The sequence below is a fragment of the Vidua chalybeata genome, chromosome W (assembly GCF_026979565.1).
Source record: "Vidua chalybeata isolate OUT-0048 chromosome W, bVidCha1 merged haplotype, whole genome shotgun sequence".
Taxonomy (NCBI): domain Eukaryota; kingdom Metazoa; phylum Chordata; class Aves; order Passeriformes; family Viduidae; genus Vidua; species Vidua chalybeata.
In genome coordinates, this window is record NC_071569.1 from 1,813,245 (window position 1) to 1,831,714 (window position 18,470).

An 18,470-nucleotide genomic window follows, 5' to 3' on the forward strand; every position below is an offset into this window, starting at 1 on the left:
AGGCCGCGCGTCAGGCTGTCCCGTGCTGGGTCCATGTCAGGTCTTTGCCAAGTCCTTGCCAAGTTCTTGTCAGGCCTTGTTCGGAACAGCTAGCATGACGGTTCAGTGGATCCACCTGCACTGTGTCCTGTTCTAAGCCGGAACTGCAGTGGGGGAAGGGATTCTTTCTCGCGGCAATCAGAAGGCAGAATGGAGAACGAGGGGGCTTCAGACAGCCTCTTACAGACGGACGGAGATTGAAGCTCCCTCCCAAGGACTGAGACTGAGACCCCTATAATCGTAACACAGGGGCGCTGGCCTGACTGAAGCGGGATGTCTACCAAGTGTTACCTGCAGATGTGCTCCCTGGACCAATACTGGTTTCCCATGGTAACCAGTCCCAAAACAATGGGCCCTGCTCACTGCTGAAATTTACTTGCCCTGCTTTGGAACATGGACTGTCTGTACCTGTTTTTCAATAGACTCATTTCTCCATTGTCTTTTACCTGTTCCCCCCCTCGGCGGAGGACTATAAAAGACCCCCAAGTTAACCAAGACTTTGAGACTCTCCCCAACGGACACGACGAAGCTATTGGCCAGACCACGAGGATTTCGTCTCTCCATTGGTAGCTATATCCCCCTTCCCCTCTTTCTCTCTCTCTCTCTATCCTTCATCTCCTTTCCAATCCTTCTATCGCATTTGCTGTGGGCACTCAATAAAAGGTGCATTTGTTGTGATTAAACTGATAGTCCCCTGCTGTTTGTCTTTTGCACTTTTGGGATCAGTAAACGAACCATCACGACCCCGCTTGTCCTAGCGGATAGTGACAATATGTTCTGCAGCTTGTCTAGAATCAGGGCTGAGATTTTCAGAGAGGCTGTCCAGACATCTGCCCCAGTCATGGAAAATTCTGAGAGGTGTGGGGTGTGGGAGGAAATAGGCCAAACCCTGAAGGAATTCTCTGCCCTGATAGCTTGGAACTTCCCCCCTGAACAAATTCAGAATCCAGCTGGGGTGGGGAAATATCTGAAAGAAAATTGCAATGACAACTCTAATGAGAAGAAGCTCATTGCAATGTGCTGGGCCCTGACTAATGCTTACCACACACTGTTAGATACTGTAGGGCAGCAGATACAGCAAGAGGGGCAGGAAAATGAATCAGCAGACATCCCAGGCACTCAGGCTGCAGCTAAACCAGGCGGGGAACCTAAGCCAATAGCAATTGCCCCTGTCCAGAGAAGGAAACAAAAAAATCAAATCCATTCACCCAGTGGATGATGATGGGGAGCCAGGATCCTCACAGCCAGCAGAGGAATCTGAACCAGAAATCATTACTGAGTCTCTGTCCATAGAAAGCCTTCGCAGCCTAAGAAAAGATTACACTCAACGGTCTGATGAATCTATATTAAGTTGGTTGGTCTGAATCTGGGACACCGCAGGTGATGGTATAATTCAGGACGGCACTGAAGCGAGGCATTTGGGATCTCTGTCACATAATGTGGGTATTGACCAAGGGATGACAAGGCGGCCCAAAGCTCTCAGTCTTTGAACATGGCTCTTGAGAAGCATGGAGGAAAGATACCTGTGCCAAGAAGATCTCCAGCTACAGCAAAGCTTTTGGAAGACCATGGAACAAAGGATTCAATGCTTGAGAGAACTGGTGGTGATAGAGATAATTTTCTTAGACGATCAAACAATTAGGAGCCCAGACATGGTAAAATGTACGCCAGTGATGTAGCTAAAACTTGCACAACTTGGGCAACAAGAATATGCCCCTGCTTTAGCAATGATGAAGCAGAATGAGGGGGATGAGACAGTGAATACAATGGTGAGGAGGCTCCGGGCATATGCAGACACTGTGCACAACCCAACTCAAGCAAGAATTTCAACTGTGGAAACATGTCTGTCAGACCGCATACAAAAACTGGAAGACAGGATTGAGGAGACTCATCAGAAACTCAGGAAGGAGATTAAAGACTACCTTCTCCAAATCTCGTCAGTACAGACCAGAGGCCCTGTTATCAGAAGCAGATGTCCCCCAGCTAGGGAGAGAGGGTACACCCCATGAGCTGAGCTGTGGTTCTTCCTGTGTGACTCTGGGGAAAATATGAAAAGGTAGGATGGAAAACCCACTTCTGCCCTGGCAACACGGGTGTGTGAACTGAAGGAGGACAATACTAAGTGAGGGAGTTCCACCAGAAGGAAAGTAGCTCCACTTTCCCATAGCCGAGCTGCCAAACATAAGGGAACGGAGGATGACATGTCCAATCCCCTTAAACCTCTAGAATGTATGCCCAGGGAGGGAATGATAACCAGGGCTAGAGGGGCCCAGCCTCTAGCAAGGCAGAGGCACAGGAGAATCATGTCTTTTGAACAGTGTGGATCCGATGGCCTGGGACGTCAGAACCACAAAAATACAAGGCCTTGGACGACACTGGTGCATAGTGTACATTAATCCCATAAGGATGTGGCAGCAGAACCTGTTTCTATTGCTGGCGTGGCAGGGGGAATTGCAGCAGTTGACCCTGCTGGAAGCTGAGGTGAGCCTGACTGGAAAAAAGTGGAAGAAACACCCTATTGTGACTGGTCCAGAGGTCCCATGCATTCTGGGCATAGATTTCCTTCGGAGTGGGTATTTCAAAGACCCAAAGGGACTCAGGTGGGCTTTTGGAATAGCTGCTGTGGAGACAGAGGGCATTAGGCAATTGAACACCTCGCCTGGACTGTCAGAATATCCTTTTGCAGTAGGACTCCTGAGGGTGGAGGAATGAGTGCCAATTGCCACCTCAAAAGTGCACCGCCAGCAGTATCAGAAAAATCGAGATGCTGTGGTTCCCATCCACAAGATGATCCGTGAGCTGGAGAGCCCAGGGGTGGTCAGTATGGCCCACTCACCCTTCAACAGCCCCATTTGGCCTGTGCGCAAATCTGAAGGGGAATGGAGATTGACTGTGGACTACCGTGCCTTGAATGAAGTGACTCCACCACTGAGCACTGCTGTGCCCGACATGCTGGAGCTCCACAATGACCTGGAGTCCAAGGCAGTGAAGTATTAAGCCACTACTGACATTGCAAATGCTTTTTTCTCCATTCCTCTGGCAGCAGAATGCAGGCCTCAGTTTGCCTTCACCTGGAGGGGCGTGCAGTACACCTGGAACCGACTACCCCAGGGGTGGAAGCAGTTCCACCATCTGCTATGGCCTGATCCAGGCTGCATTGGAAAAGGGTAAGGCTCCAGAACATCTGCGGTACATCAATTACATCATTGCGTGGGGATACACGGCAACAGAAGTATTTGAGTAAGGAGAGGAAATCATCTAGATTCTCCTGGAAGCCGGTTTTTCCATCAAGAAGAGCAAAGTCAAGGGATCTGCCCAAGAGATCCAGTTCCTGGGAATGAAGTGGCAAGACAGATGGCGTCAGATACCCACAGAGGTCATCAATAAGATCACAGCAATATTTCCACTGACCAGGCAAGAAGGAAACGCAAGCTTTCCTAGGCGCCATAGGTTTTTGGAGAATGCACATTCCCGATTACAGCCAGATTGTGAGCCCTCTCTACCTGGTTACCCACAAGAACGATTTCCACTGGGGTCCTAAACAGCAGCAAGCCTTTGCCAAGATCAAGCAGGAGATTGCACATGTGATAGCCCTTGGCCCAGTCAGGACAGGACCAGAGGTGCAGAATGTGCTCTACTCTGCAGCCAGGAGCCATGGTCTGTCCTGGAGCCTTTGGCAGAAGGTGCCTGGTGAGACTCGGGGTCGATCACTCAGATTCTGGAGCCCGAGTTAGTGTCCGAAGCCAACTACACCCCAACAGAGAAGTGAATCCTGGCAGCCTATGAAGGAGTCCAAGCTGCCTCAGTACTTAAAAGAGACAAAAAATGTAGCCAAGGAGGAGGGGGAGGGGTGCAGCTGGCTGCACTCTCATAGCTGAGGGGCTTTCTCTTGAGAAGGGCAGAGATATCATGAGATTCTGGCTGGGGGGTGAGGGGCTAGACTCGGCTTCTCTCTCTCTTGCTCTCGGATAGGAGGGGGAGACGGCCAGTCTGTGGTTGCTGCGAGAAGAATTCGCTGCCACCATGGAGTTCTGCCTTTTATTGTTTCTACCGTGAGTGAGGCTTTCCTCGTAAGAGCAGCTGTTGAACTGGGACCTCATTGAACACCCGATCTCACTAGAAAAGGACACTCACCATCTACTCGGGTGTCCCGGGGAAAACCTGGGACCCCAAGACCCTCCCCTGTCTGAGGGAGCCTCACCCGGCTGCTTGCAGGAGCCCGGCTGCTGCTGCCAGCCCTACTGCCTTCTGCTGCTGCTTCGGGATTTTCGCTACTTTAACCCAATACCCCATGTCTGCCCAACCCCCCCCCCCAGTTCCTGCTACAGCTGCAGAATCTCTACTACATTTTGTTTGCCACCCTGGGGTCTGCTCACCTCTGCCATTCCAGTCGCCACTCCGGAGTTCCTACAACAGTCCATTCTGCCATTCGGGGGGGCACCGGGAATGGCTGCCCCTGCGGGTTTGTAAAGAAAGCCTCTTTTCTATCTCTTCCACTGCCTTGCCTGCCATTATCCACATGCAGAGAGGCAGCTGAACTCATGCCACAGTGCCCCCAGCAGCCGCAGGAGAATAATCACACCTGTCCTGCCTGGCTGGGAGCCAACAGTGCCCCTGCCAGCTATGACCATAACTACATTGAAAGGGAAAGTGCTTGACAGCAGAGAGAAGGCTGTTGTTGGGTTTCTGGCTTTTTTTTTTGCTGTTTCTGCTGTTGTTGTTTGTTTGCCTTGTAATATATATGTATATTCTGGTAAAGAACTGTTATTCCTTTTCCCATATCTTTGCCTGAAAGCCCCATAACTTCAAAGTTATAATAAATTTGGAGAGAAGGGGGTCACATTTTCCATTCCAAGGGAGGTTCTCGCCTTCCTTGGCAGACACTTGTGCTTCAAACCAGGACAGCGGTGAATAATAACAAGAAGGGATTCTAAAAGTACATAGGTCAGAAAACAAAGGCCAAGGAGAGTGTACACACCACCCCCCTACCCCCCACCCCCAATAAATGAGAAGGGAGAACTGTTTGCAATTGATAGTTCTTCACCTCAGTCTTCACTGGCAGTCAGGTTTCTCCTGTCTCTCAAGTCCCCGAATGTCTAGGTGGGGGTTGGAGTAGCAAAGGCCCTCCCACTGTAAGCAAAGAGCAGGTTTGAGACCACTTGATGAAGCTGAATAGCCACAAGTTCATGGGGCCTGATGAGATGCATTGCAGGGTCATGAGGGAACCGGCTGATGTTCTTGCCAAGCCACTCTCCATCATTTTTGAAAAGTCATGGCAGTCAGGCAAAGTCCCCGGTGACTGGAAAAAGGGAACCATCACTCCTATTTTTAAAGAGGGGAGAAAGGAAGATCCGGGGAACTGCAGACCTGTGAGTCTCACCTCTGGGTGTGCCTGGGAAGATCATGGAGCAGGTCCTCATGGAAGCAATGTTAAGACACGTGCAAGGCAAGGAGGGGATCCAAGACAGCCGGCATGGCTTCACTAAGGGCAAATCGTACCTGACCAATCTGGTGACCTTCTATGATGGAGTGACTGCAATGGTTGACAAGGAAAGACCAAGCAATGTCATCTACCTAGAATTTTGTAAGGCCTTTGACACGGTCCTACACAACATCCTTATCTCCCAATTGTAGAGACAGGAATTTGAAGGGTGAACTACTTGGTGGATAAGGAATTGGCTGGCTGGATGCAGCCAGAGAGTTGTGGTCAATGGCTCTATGACCAGGTGGAGGCTGGTGACAAGTAGTATCCCTCAGGGCTCTGTCTCGAGACCAGGGCTCTGTCTCGAGACCAGGGCTCTTCGATATCTTCATCAATGACACAGAGTGAGATCGAGCATACCCTCAGCAAGTTTGCAGATGACACGAAGCTGAGCAGTGCAGTTGACACAACAGAAGGATAGGATGCCATCCAGGGAGACCTGGACATGAGCCAACAGTGTGCACTCATAGCCCAGAAGACCAACAACATCCTGCGCTGCATCAAGAGAGGTGTGGCCAGCAGGTCGAGGGAGGGGATTCTCCCTCTCTACTCTGCCCTCATGAGACCCCACCTGGAGTACTGTGCCCAGTTCTGGGGTCCTCAGCACAAGAAAGACGTGGACCTGTTAGAGTGGGTCCAGAGGAGGTCATGAAGATGATCTGAAGGCTGGAGCACTTCTCCTATGAAGACAGGCTGAAAGTGCTGGGATTGTTCAGTATGGAGAAGAGAAGGCTCAGGGGAGACCTCACTGAGGCCTTCTAGTACTTGAAGGGTGCTTCTAAAAAAGAGAGAGAGTGCAACTTTTTACATGGATAGATAGTGATAGGACAAGGGGGAACAGTTTTAAACTGACAGAAGGCAGGTTTAAATTAGATGTTAGGAAGAAATTCTTTACTCAGAGGGTGGTGAGGCACTGGAATAGGTTGCCCAGAGTGGCTGTGGATGCCCCATCCCTGGAAGTGTTCACGGCCAGGTTGGAAGGGGCCTTAAATAATCTGATCTAGTGACTGACATCCCTGTCCATGGCAGGGGGGTTGGAACTAGATGATCTTTAAGTCCCTTCCTGTGGAATCCTCTGAATCCTTCCCCCTCAGGGAAATCCCCAGAGCCTTGCCTTGGACGAATTTTCTATAGAATTTTCCCCACCTAGGCAGACAGAAAAGACTTCCCCATGGAGTTTTGCACAACACCATGAATCACTCCCGTTCCTTTTCCCATATGTTCCAAATTCTAGCCGTTTCTCCTTTCCCTGTTCCCTCATTGGTTGTGGTATCCCTGGTGGCCGGCCCCCTCTTCCCTGTAGGCCAATGGCCTTTGCCCTGCCCTTTGTACCACCCCCCTGTGCCCTCCCATACTTAACCTTGTGGAGACCACATGGTCTCGTCTTTTGTCTCTGGTTTCCCTTTGGCTCAGCGTGCTGCACTAAACCTCTGCTGGAACTGACCATACAAAAGGCCCTTCTGCCTCTCCTTCGCTGAGCTAGCCGTGTGTCATAGTTTGATATGGGAGGAATTTAGGGAAGTGATGCAAAAGCTTTGTGTGTAACTGACAGTCTGTTGAACCACTGAGAAGCGGAACATTCCTCTGTGAAAAACACATGTTAAAGATGAAAGAAACCCAGGAACTTCCTTTTTCTTTCCCAGCTGGCAAGAAGGTAACATGCCCCGGGCCCGCCGGGCCCCATCCCGGGCCAGGCAGGTTCTGCCGCGGGGGGCCGGGCCCCTCTCCGGGGGGTCTGGGGGACTCCGAGCCCCGTCCTGGCCGGGCCGGGGCCCAGTAGCTACCAGGCAGGAAGGTGGGGGAGGCTGCGGAGCCCTGGCCGGAGCAGGGCTGGCCGCGGCTGTTAAGATCTGGTCGTCAGGTCCCCTCCCCCCAGTGCGGCTGAGACCAGAGGCAGCCCTGCAGCCACGCAGAGTGGCCCTGCGGCTAGAAGTGAATGCAGAGAAGACCAAAAACCAACCATGAAGCCGATCCTGACACAGCCCCAGCCGCAGCTCCCGCCACAAGTTACCAGCGGGTCAGGTGACCATTTGAAGGGCCCAAGCAACATGTTAACTCTTTCGGTGCTTCAGTCCTCCCTCGAGTGAGAGAAAGGAACAATATGCAAACATGTGAAAGAACAACATAAGGACATCATAGTCCGTGAGAAAGAAATTAAGTCCCAGATGGGAGGGATGAGGAGATACCTTGATTTTAGAGCTGAAATCCTCTTGTAAGCTATGGAGAAAAGACTCCTTTTCCCTATAATGCATGAAACTATGGGGAGATGAAAGGTTCAAATTGATATCGAGCAAAGGCCTCCATGCTAAAGTAAGCAGATATTAAAGAAGCTGTGATCCCATGAGAAGTTTGAACAGAGAAAGAGAAAAGAGTAGTCCTGTGCCCCCAGGAAAAGAAGATCTCTGTTCCCAAGGATGAAGAGGCTTTTAGAGATAGATAATAAAAACTTTTGCCTTTGAACATCTCATCTTTAAAACAATACCCCGTAAGTCGACATGCCCCATCAACAAGCTGTGGGAAGGCTTGTAGAAAATGGGAGGGACTTCACGATAACAGGGTTCCCAGGGCAGCTGGTATCGGTGAGGAATTTGAGAACCATGAGAGAACTGGTTTTTTCCTCTTGTGGAGAAGTCTCCATAACATTAATAAAAAGGACTTCTATCCCTAAGTGAACTGAAGAAAGACTATTTTAGAGGTAGTAAACTGACTAGAAATTTTAGGATTTGTTTCTTTACATTGTCAGTGAGAAAGAAAAGGTTGTGGGGAGAGGAGAAGTGTTCTGAAGGATTTGTTTTAATTCTTACTACTTTTTTTTTCTTTTAGTTACTGTTAATAAAATTTTCTTTATACCCTTTTAAAGTTTTGAGTCTGCTTTACCTTTCTCCTAATCCTATCTTCCAATCTCACAACAAGAAGTGAGTAGATAGGTGATTGACCAACACTGAAACCCACCACACTCATCAGGCAACTGGTTAAGAAATCTCAAAATTAGTGAAATCTCAAATTAACAAACCAAAACCACTACACGAAATTAGTGTTTCTGCCCAGTTTCAAACTGAAACTGCCACACCGTGGTGAGTGTGGTGTGTGGATTTGACTGCTTTGCCTGAATGCCTACCCAAGCGGCTTTTCCACAGGAGATGCTTATGGGGAATAAGTATAGGTAGCAGTATCCACCATCTAAACCCCACGCTGCTACCCAAACCATTCTGTGATTCTGTGGTAATCTGTGCTTGAAACCTTGTTCAGATTCTGGGTTGTGATGGGGCAATGAACCAAATAGATTGATATCAGGGATAGCTTGGAGATCTAGTGAAATTAGTGTGCAATTGTATAATTCTGTTAGAATACTTGCCAGGATCTTCGGGGGGGTGGGCAGGGGGGCTGCCAGAGGTGGCTTCTGTGACAAGACACCAGAAGCTGCCCCCATGTCAGACAGAGCCAATTCCAGCTGGCTCCAAGACAGACCTGCCACTGGCCAAAGCTGAGCCAATCAGCAGTGCTGGCGGTGCCTCTGTGATAAAATATTTAAGAAAGGGTAAAAAGCACTGTGCAGCAGCTGTGAGGGAAGAGTGAGAAAAATGCAAGAGGAACAACCCTGCAAACACCAAGGTCAGTGAAGAAGCAGGGGGATGAGTTACTCCGGGCTCTGGAGCAGATGTTCCCCTGCAGCCTGTAGTGGACCACATCAGAGTAGCCCTGCAACCTGTGGAGGGCCAGGCACCGGAACAGGCTCCTGGCAGGAATTGAAGCCTGTGGAGAAATAGCCTGTGCAGGAGCAGGTTTTTCTGGCAGGATGGGTTTTTCTGGCCAATGGGTGACCCATGCTAGAGCTGTCTGTTCCTGAAGGACTGTACTCTGTGGAAAAGGACCCATGTTGGAGCAGTTTTGTGAAGGACTGAATCCTGTGTGAGGGACCCCCCCCCACTCTGGAGCAGGGGAAGAGTGTGAGGAAGAATTAGTGGCAGAGATTAAGTGTTTTGAACTGACTGCAGTCCCTTATTCCCCATCTGCCTGCACTTCTTGTGGAGGAAGGAGGTGCAAGAATCATGAGTGAAATTGAGCCTGGGAAGGGTGGAGGGGGAATGTGTTTTTAGTTTTGTCTTTGTTCTTTGCTATCTTACACTATTTTTATTTGCAATAAATTAATTTTGCCCATGTAGGAGTCTATTTTGCCCCTGACAATAACCAGTAAGCAATCTCCGTATCTTTATCTTGACCCATAAGCTTTTCCATCTTATTTCCTCCCCATGTCCTGTTGAGGAGGGGGAGAGTGAGAGCACTTGGGTGGGCACTTGGTGGCCAGCCAAGGTCAACCTGCCACATCTGATCAATTATTTTAGTGCTTAGCAGCCTTGAAATGCTGTGAAATACATACTAATGAGAGGTTACTGGAGGAGCTTTAGTCATGGCCTTGAATTTTGAGACTTGGACCAGTATAGGGACTCATGTGAGACTGCTGGAAATTAATAAGAAGCACTAGTGACTTTCAGCTTCGTCTGTGTTTGTGTTTATGAGCCTAGTTGTCTCACTTCTTCTGTAAGTCAATGCACAGTCTAGTATTTCTGAATGAGGAAGGTGAAATTCTGAATGGTGACAGTTGTATTGTTTTTCAGTTCCTAGAGTGATTCTGGGAAAAGATGTTTGCTAGACATAAACTTTAAAATGCTGAATGGGCACAAACATTGGTATGCTGTCCCAGCAAAGGGCAGAAAGCATTGCAATAAGTCTATTAAAGAACAGGGATATGCATATCTAGTACTCTATAGAAATTATACTTTTTGACAGAACAACAAAGAAATTCAGAGCAGATTTCCCAGTTTTGGTGTTTCTGAAAAAGAATTGCTGGCAGGGAGCCACAGACTCTACATACTAAGCTGAGGATGCTTTATGATTTGTATTATGTGGAAGCATATGGTTTTCTCACTGTTCCTGCCATTTTCAAGAAGTTAACTAGACAAATAAGGTAATACCATTTCCCAGGAAAATCATATTAAGAACTTATGTTACTTCTGTTTAAGTTCCCATGGTGTAAGTTCATCTTGGGTGCTTATAAGGGTACAAGATCAAAGCCCTCCAGCTACCTTTTGCAAAAATGTGAGCTGCTTACATGAAGTTAAGCTTTAAAATGCCAAGTCTGAGGTCTGGATAGATTGACTACATTTTAGCTTGAGTCTTTACTATTAGAAGATGATTCATTTAGCCTGGGATTAGCTCCCCATATTGTTAAACACTGGTTCAGCTATGGCACCAATATCAACATATGAAGTGCTGGTGTCACCGAGTCATTTTGAATTACAGTATTTAACATAGATTTGCTGTGAGAGCACAATGCATCTACAGTGATTTTACCTGTAATACAAGCTCACCTATGGTAAAAACAAGGATGGGGAGAAAAATGATGGTTCACCAGCACCATCAGACTTAGTTTTCTAACATTCAGGAAGAGCCATGTTGTTTGCTAGTGTAAAAATCATGTAGACTGTTTATTTTTTTGGAAGTTGAGTCATTGAACAGCTTTATAGTATTGACATTTACACTTTGTGCAGAAGGAAAATGTTTGTTTTGATTAATTAGTTAATGAAATTGACAGTGATTACATGTACATAAGTGTATATATACAGAAGTTATATAAGTAATGAGCTATCCTGCTTGAAAAGAACCATTCCTAAAATATCATCTTTTTCCAGATTTGTATTATGGTGGAGAAGCTTTCTCTGTAGAGCAGCCACAGTCCTTTACTTGTCCTTATTGTGGAAAGATGGGTTATACAGAAATATCTCTTCAGGAACATGTTGCTTCTGAACATGCCGAAACATCAACAGAGGTGGTAAGCTGCTCCAGCGTTGTTTTTAAATTAAGTATATGAAAATATCCTGGAAATGAGGTGTTTTTTGTTTTTTTTCTTGAAGTATGTGGTAATTTAAATGCTGACCAGGAAGGTATGTAGCATGCATACATACACACTATGCTGGTGTTTTCCCTATTGACTCCTTGAACTATTAACAGTGCCTACATCATCACCTTTACCTCTCTCTAGAATTTCTGACAGCACTCTCTCATCAGTCTGAGTCAGTTATGCAGCCAAGTCCCTGGGTCCTTGGTGTGCAGGCCACTAAATCCTGGTGTTACAGAAAAGGTTAAACCTTTGTAAAAATAAAAACTTTTTAAAATATTGATCTATTGATTTTCAGTATATTGGGGTTTTTTTAATAAAGTGGCCCCTGCTGTTTGCCTCAACCCTTCCACTTGATTTTTTTCTGATGATTTCAACAGTGGCCATTGATGCAGAGCAATTACATACCATATAATAGCCTACTGCAACAGTTGTTTTGCTTCTGTTTTTGTCAGTAAGCGTTCTCCTCAAGTCTTCTCAAGTCTTTACATCTAGATGTTATTATTGCTTGTGCCAGAAGGTCTGAAATTTTTCTGAAATGCAAGGCGACTTCTTTGCTATGGAAACAATAAAATAATAAATAGCTTGGATTTTGATACTCTTAGAAATAGTTTGTTCTCAACCCTCATTACAGTGTTGAGAAACTACATGCTTGCACTACTTTGTGTTCAGACAATTTTCTTTTTAGGAAAGTTCGTAGCCCTGTTTTTAGATTTCCCTTTATGGTGCAGGTGTATGTTTTGTATTTATTTCTAACACCCACTTCACTAATTCAACAGTTATGTGTGTTATCAATCCTAAGTTAAATTCTTGACCAAGAAATTTGGGTATCTTTCCAGCAGTAGGGAGTATATTCATATTTGTGTGTGAATACTGTTTATGCCTGAGGAATGTATGATTACAGAAGGACATTCAGGGAACTGTTGTCTAGTTATTTTTGTTGTAGATCCCTATAGAAATGTGCATGCTTGAAGAAAATTTTTTTGGGCACTTATGTGGGAGAAGGACAATCTCTCCCCTTAGCGCCTGCTAAGGGCCTTATATCAAGGAGTAGAAGAAGAATTAAAACTGGTGTAAGACCCCCAAAAACTCTCTTGACGAACCTCTTAAAAGGGCTTATGGTTTTTCATGTACTCTGAGTTAGATGCACAGGAGAAATGCCATCAAGATATTCTCAAGAGGTCTAAAGAACAAAAAAAAAACCCCGTTACTGGCAACTTCACAAAATCAGAGAACTTTGGTAAAAGTTTAGCGCAACATTCAATCAACATAAAGCATTTCACAAAGCATTAACTTCAGCCCATTCAACTTAGCAAACTCCAAGCCCATTTGATTTTAAGTTAGTCAAAACTCCAAGAAGAGGGAATTAGAAGAAAGAGAAAGATAATAAATATAGAAAAGAACAAACATAGCTGCCAATCCTGTTTCCAGCAGTGTTCAGCTGATAGAAATTCCAAGAGGAGGTAGGGTCAATATGTGTGCTCGCCTCATGCTTTGGTTTAAGTACCCTTTGGCTTTCCTGGGCCCTTCCCTCAGGTGGGACTTCTGGTCATCTGGCCACTCTGGGGCTAGATTTAGGCTCCAGGGATGAGATGTGGAGCATTGCCTCCAGTGTGCCAGTGATTGGCAGCCATTGTGGGGCTGGGATATAGGCCCAGAGAGAGTGGGGTGTACGGGGCAGTGCATCACCTCACCTCACCAAAGGCAAGGCCCGACCTGCTCCTTCCCCTCACACACACACCCAAAATGTTTTGAGCCAGCAATGTCCTCCAGTCTCTCACAACTGGTCAGCCTGTTCTGAGACTCAAGTGTCTTGGTCTTCCCTAAAAACATATGAATTATTGGTGCATATTTTTTTTCATTTTTAGATTTAAAACTGGAGTAATTATTTCTCCATCAAGTGATTAAGGATAATGGTCAGAAATGCGGGACACATTCAGATGGATGTGGCTGGAATTATGATGATTGTTACTGTTGATACTGGGTTTCAAAAGCAGCATTCAGGTAGAGGGGTCTTTTTTGGGGTTGCAGCTCTGAAAATTGTAAGAAATGCAATCAGATATCATCTTTGAATCAAGTTTCAGAATGAAGACATCACTTTTCTGCTACTCAGTCACACTTAGCGGATTCATTTTGTATTTAGTAAGGCAGCAACTAGACTGAAGTGAAAGGTCCAGGGTGGGGTGGGTCAACCTTGGCTGGCTGCCAGATGCCCATCAAGCTCCTCTCTGTCACCTCCCTCCCCAGCAACAGGATGGGTAGAAAATATGGCAAAATGATCAGTGGTCAGGATAAAGAGGGGCATTACTCAGCTCCTCAACATTGCCTGCAGCTTTCTTCAGAGCACATCCACCTGATCTGATGTGGGGTCCTTCAAGGGCTGAAGGGGGACAACCTGTGTCACCATGGTCTTCTCCACTGGCTGCAGGGGAATCTCTTCTCTACTGCCTATAGCACCTCTTCCTCCTCTTTCTCCACTGACCTTTTTGTCTGCAGGGTTATTTTTCTCATATTTCCTCACTCCTCTCTCATAGCTGCTGCTGTGCAGTTCTTTTACTTTCTTAAATATATTATTACAGAGATGCTACCACCATCACTGATTGACTCAGCTTTAGCCAGGGGCAAGTCTGTCTTCAAGCTGATTGGAACTGGCTCTGTTTCCCATGGGGACAGCTCCTGTTGTCTTCTCAAGCCAAAAAGTCTTTAATGTGTACAGTAAAAAAGGGAGCATGGCACAGATCAGATAAACTAATACTAAGAACAGATAAGTTAATATTATGGTCAGCAGTGGTTAAACAGCTATAATAATTCTCTGTTCCCTCTAATATGCTCTGGTCAAATCTGTCATCATCTCAAACCCTTTGAGTCCTAGGTTGCATGCCAAAAATACCGGTCATGGTTTAATCCCAGCTGGCAACTGGCATACACAGCTGCTTTCTCACTTCTCCTCTGCCCCTAGGGGGATGGGATGGGATGGCAGGGAGGGAGAGAATAAGGAGGGTAAAAGTGCAAAAACCTGTAGGTTGAGATAATAGGGAAAGCAAAATCTGCCTATGCAAGCAAAGCAAAATAAGGAATTAATTAATTCCTTCCCATTGGCAGGCAGATGTTTAGCCATCTCCAAGAATGCAGGGTTCCATCACATGTAATGATTTCTTGGGAAGACAAACACTAACTCTGAACCATCCTCCTTTCTTCCCTGTGTTTTTTATTGCTGAGCATGATGGCATATGGTATGGAATATCCCTTTGGTAAGTTTGGATCAGCTGTGTCAGCTGTGTCCCCTCCCAACTACTTGTACATCCCCAGTCTACCTGCTGTTGGAGCAGTGTGAGAGACACAAAGGGTCTTGATGATGTTTGAGAACTATTCAGCAATAGCTGAAACATTGGTGTATTATCAACACTCCTTTGATCACAAAGCCAAAGCATAGCAATATACGGGCTACTATGAAGAAATGTAACTCTATCCCAGCCAAAACCAGTATACCTGTATACAATGGGGAGGTGATGGTAATAAGGGAACAGATCCAGAAACTGTCAAGTGTGATGTTTGGAGGCTAACTAGCTAAAGGCTTTTTAATAATATCCTGGATTTCATTCCAAGTAATATGGTGATCTGTTAATTTTAAGGAATGTTAAGAGCATGGCTGCCTTATCCAGCTCAGGACTCCCTTCTGCTCAACTGCCGAAGCCCAGCCTGGGGATGTAGGGCCCATGTCCAGACTGAGGGATGCAGCTGCCACTTTCCTGTTTGCAGGTTCAGCCACTACTGAAGCCGAGTACATATTTTGGAGACCTGTACACTCACGGAGGACACTGACACATGGCCCATCACACAGATGACCACAGAGAATGCTGCCTTCAACAGCACCTACACGTAGGACTTGCATAAAGTATAAGTATAGGCAGCCAAGTTGCTGCTAGTGAAGGTACATGATGCTCTCTAGATTCACAAGCACACATATGTTCACTGTGATCCCTTGAGTACTGGCATGGCCCTCTTTGTCCAGTACCCCTGCCTGGATCCCAGGCGCTCTTACCTGCTTCACAGGTCTCCTATTTGCCAGCAAGCCCAGCTTGATGCTCACTAGCAAACACTCATGCACTCATCTCACAAACACTCCACAAGTCCCCCTGGACATACTAGCACAGACTCTTGCCTGCTTAATACTCCTGCCTAGACTTGAGGCTCTTCTCTACTCATTTGCTAGGTCCAGATTGAAGTTTGCTAGCCAATACACATGCACACCAGGTTTGGGGAAGATGCAGGCAACCACTCCCTTTTCCCCAGCATCTGGCACCAGGCACCACATGGGCTGTGACTGGTTGCCCTGCTTCAACTACCAGTGCTGGACTCCTCACTCATGCTGATTTCTCCCCTGTTAGCTGTGTTTTGGGGCACATACTGTTCCTGCCCCAGTGGCTGGAGGCAGAGACCATGACTCACTCTGGTAGCTGATCTTAAGACCCCACTCAGTCTAGTAGCCAACACCACAGGCCAGGGGTACCTGCACCTCTGGTCTGACTGGAATAGTTGGCACCAAATACACTTATGACAGCTCCCCCAGTAGCAGGCACTCCAGGCACAAAGTTTGTAGTACCCACCCTAGGTCTAAAGAGCTATGGCCCCTCCAGCTACTGATACTTGTTCCAGTAGCTGACACCACAGGCCACAGAGACACCTACAGCCCTAGTCTGACTCCAGTATCTGGCACCAATTTTTGTTCATACATACACAGGTCTCACCAGTAGCTGGCACTTAGTCCTTGCAGCATACATACACATGGGATAGACAGTGACATTATGCAGAGATTGTTAAAATTTAATAAGAAGATATAGGAAGACAGGGCAGACTGTGGTGATCAGGCTCAGTCAGATAAACATACTGACCACCTCTGTTTTACATGTGACCAGTCCACTTTATACACGTTTCTGTCTACCCTCCCCTTTGTTCCTCCTGGGTCTCCCTTCCCCCTGCATTTCTTTTCATAGGTTTGTATGGTTCTATTGATTCCCTCACCCCTCTCAGTCTGGAGTCTCCCCCCTAATTTACAGCCTTATCAGTTGCAAAGTCCAGGCTGATATCCTTGCAAGAGTAGTTAAGACCTAGCATATACTGTGTCAAAGTTTCTCCTTTCTGGCTTATTAACATGTGATCTGTCAAGCTTGAAGGCTGGCCTGCAAAACTGTTACAAAGGACTTTTAAGGCACACTTCTCTCAGGTGATTGCAGTCACTGGGGAGAAAAGTCAAAATAATAAATGAAGGTTGCTATGGCAGTAAGTGTCCCTAGACGTTTCTTAAATGTGGGTTTAGGCTTAAGAGAAAAACAAAACCATAATGCTATCTCTCAAAATACTTGGTAGGAATAAGGAGTTTCTCTGCCAAATTTCTACTTGTGTTATTGCGGTGGGTGGTCTCAGTTGGGATACTTTAATGAATATTCACATCTGGTTTCATTCTCCTTCCTGCACTTCACTGGTGAGATGAATGAGAAGTCGCTTGAGGATTCAAAGAGCAGTAAATGAACTTGATAATGTCATATGTAGGTACATTCAAGCAGTAATCCTGTGTAATTAGACCTACTATCTGTTCTGGAATTGACATTTAAAGACAACACTAAAAGCTGAAACATTGCAGATGGGATTTGAAAATTTTACTTTTTGTTTTCCATGGTATTATTAAGTGCATAATTACAAGGAAAAGTGAGACTTAAAAAGATGCTACAATTAACATCTGTGTTTGAACACATTTACTGTTTTAAATTGTGGCTGTTTAGGTGTAGGATTAGAATGTGATATTTAAAGTATAAGAATCCATGTCAAGTGAGCAACTCTGAATTGTGTTTTGTGATTTGTGTAAATTTGGTTGTGTTTGGTGTTTTTTTTCTCACTTTGTTGTTTCAGATCTGTCCAATATGTGCAGCATTACCTGGAGGGGATCCTAATCATGTCACAGATGACTTTGCAGCTCATCTTACACTGGAACACAGAGCTTCTAGAGATTTAATATCCTTTCTTAAGTTGAGGGAAAAGGGATAGACTGTTCTTTAGGATAGCTGTAACTACTTGTTCTGACTTCCGTAGGCAAGTGGCTCCATCAGTGTAGCTTATTTTTTAAAATTGGTGTTTAGTTATAGGGGAACTGTACGTCTGAATTTTTTATATGTGTGTATATATATATATATATATATATATCTCCATCAGATTGTGAATTGGCTTTAGGTGTTGCTTGACAATGTGGGTGTGTGTTTTTGTTTTATTTCTGATAGTGAAAGCTTTTAAAGATCTTTCTGGCACCCAGGGGGAGGAGCCAAGCATTCCTTCCTGGATATAATCTGAGATTTTGGGACACCAGGGCAGTCTTCTCCACTGGATGCCCAGAGGAAGACCAGGCCCATCTACACCACCACTGGATCTTCAGAGAAAGACTACACCCTTCTATAGGATCACTGCTTCAACAGAACCACATCTGTCACTCCAGGAGGACTGCAGCCACCATTTCAATTGCACTGCTACCAACACCCTGACCAACAGGGTGTCAGGTCGTATTCTGACTCTGTCAGTGTTGTTTTGTATTACTGCATTGTTTTGGTTTTGGTTTTTTTTTTAATTTTATTTTCTTCCCTGATAAAGAACTGTTATTCCTGCTCCCATATCTTTTCCCGAGAGCCCCTTAATTTCAAAATTATAACAATTTGGAGGGAGGGGGTTTACCTTTTCCATTTCAGAGTAGGCTCCTGCCTTCCTTAGCAGACACCTGTCTTTTCAAACCAAGACAGATATTGAAGCCCAATGTGGGGCTCGAGGGCATCAAGAGAAAAAGGGAATAACTGTTACTGAGTAATCTAATTTTTGTGTGCTGATATAGAAACCTTGTTAAGTGACACCATGTGGTCTAGCTTACGCTGGTTCGGGTGGCACGTGATCGTAGCTATATTTCTCCCATTTGCAGGCCCTTATCTAAACATGGATCCCATGTAACTAAGACTACTGTGGCTGTTTTACAGCTTTTTTTATTGGTTAATAAGTCAAGGAATTAAAGGATCTTTA

General features: G+C 45.9%; 1 protein-coding gene and 1 long non-coding RNA gene across 2 annotated transcripts in view; one reads left to right on the forward strand and one right to left on the reverse strand.

Moving 5' to 3' along the window:
• LOC128802362 (E3 ubiquitin-protein ligase KCMF1-like) overlaps nucleotides 1–18,470 on the reverse strand; it is a 135,042-nt gene that overhangs the window by 51,897 nt on the left and 64,675 nt on the right. The window lies entirely within an intron of this gene.
• Nucleotides 494–17,420, forward strand: LOC128802363 (uncharacterized). Its single transcript, XR_008435383.1, has 3 exons — nucleotides 494–605; nucleotides 11,212–11,351; nucleotides 17,325–17,420. It is a non-coding gene; the product is annotated as an uncharacterized LOC128802363 (long non-coding RNA).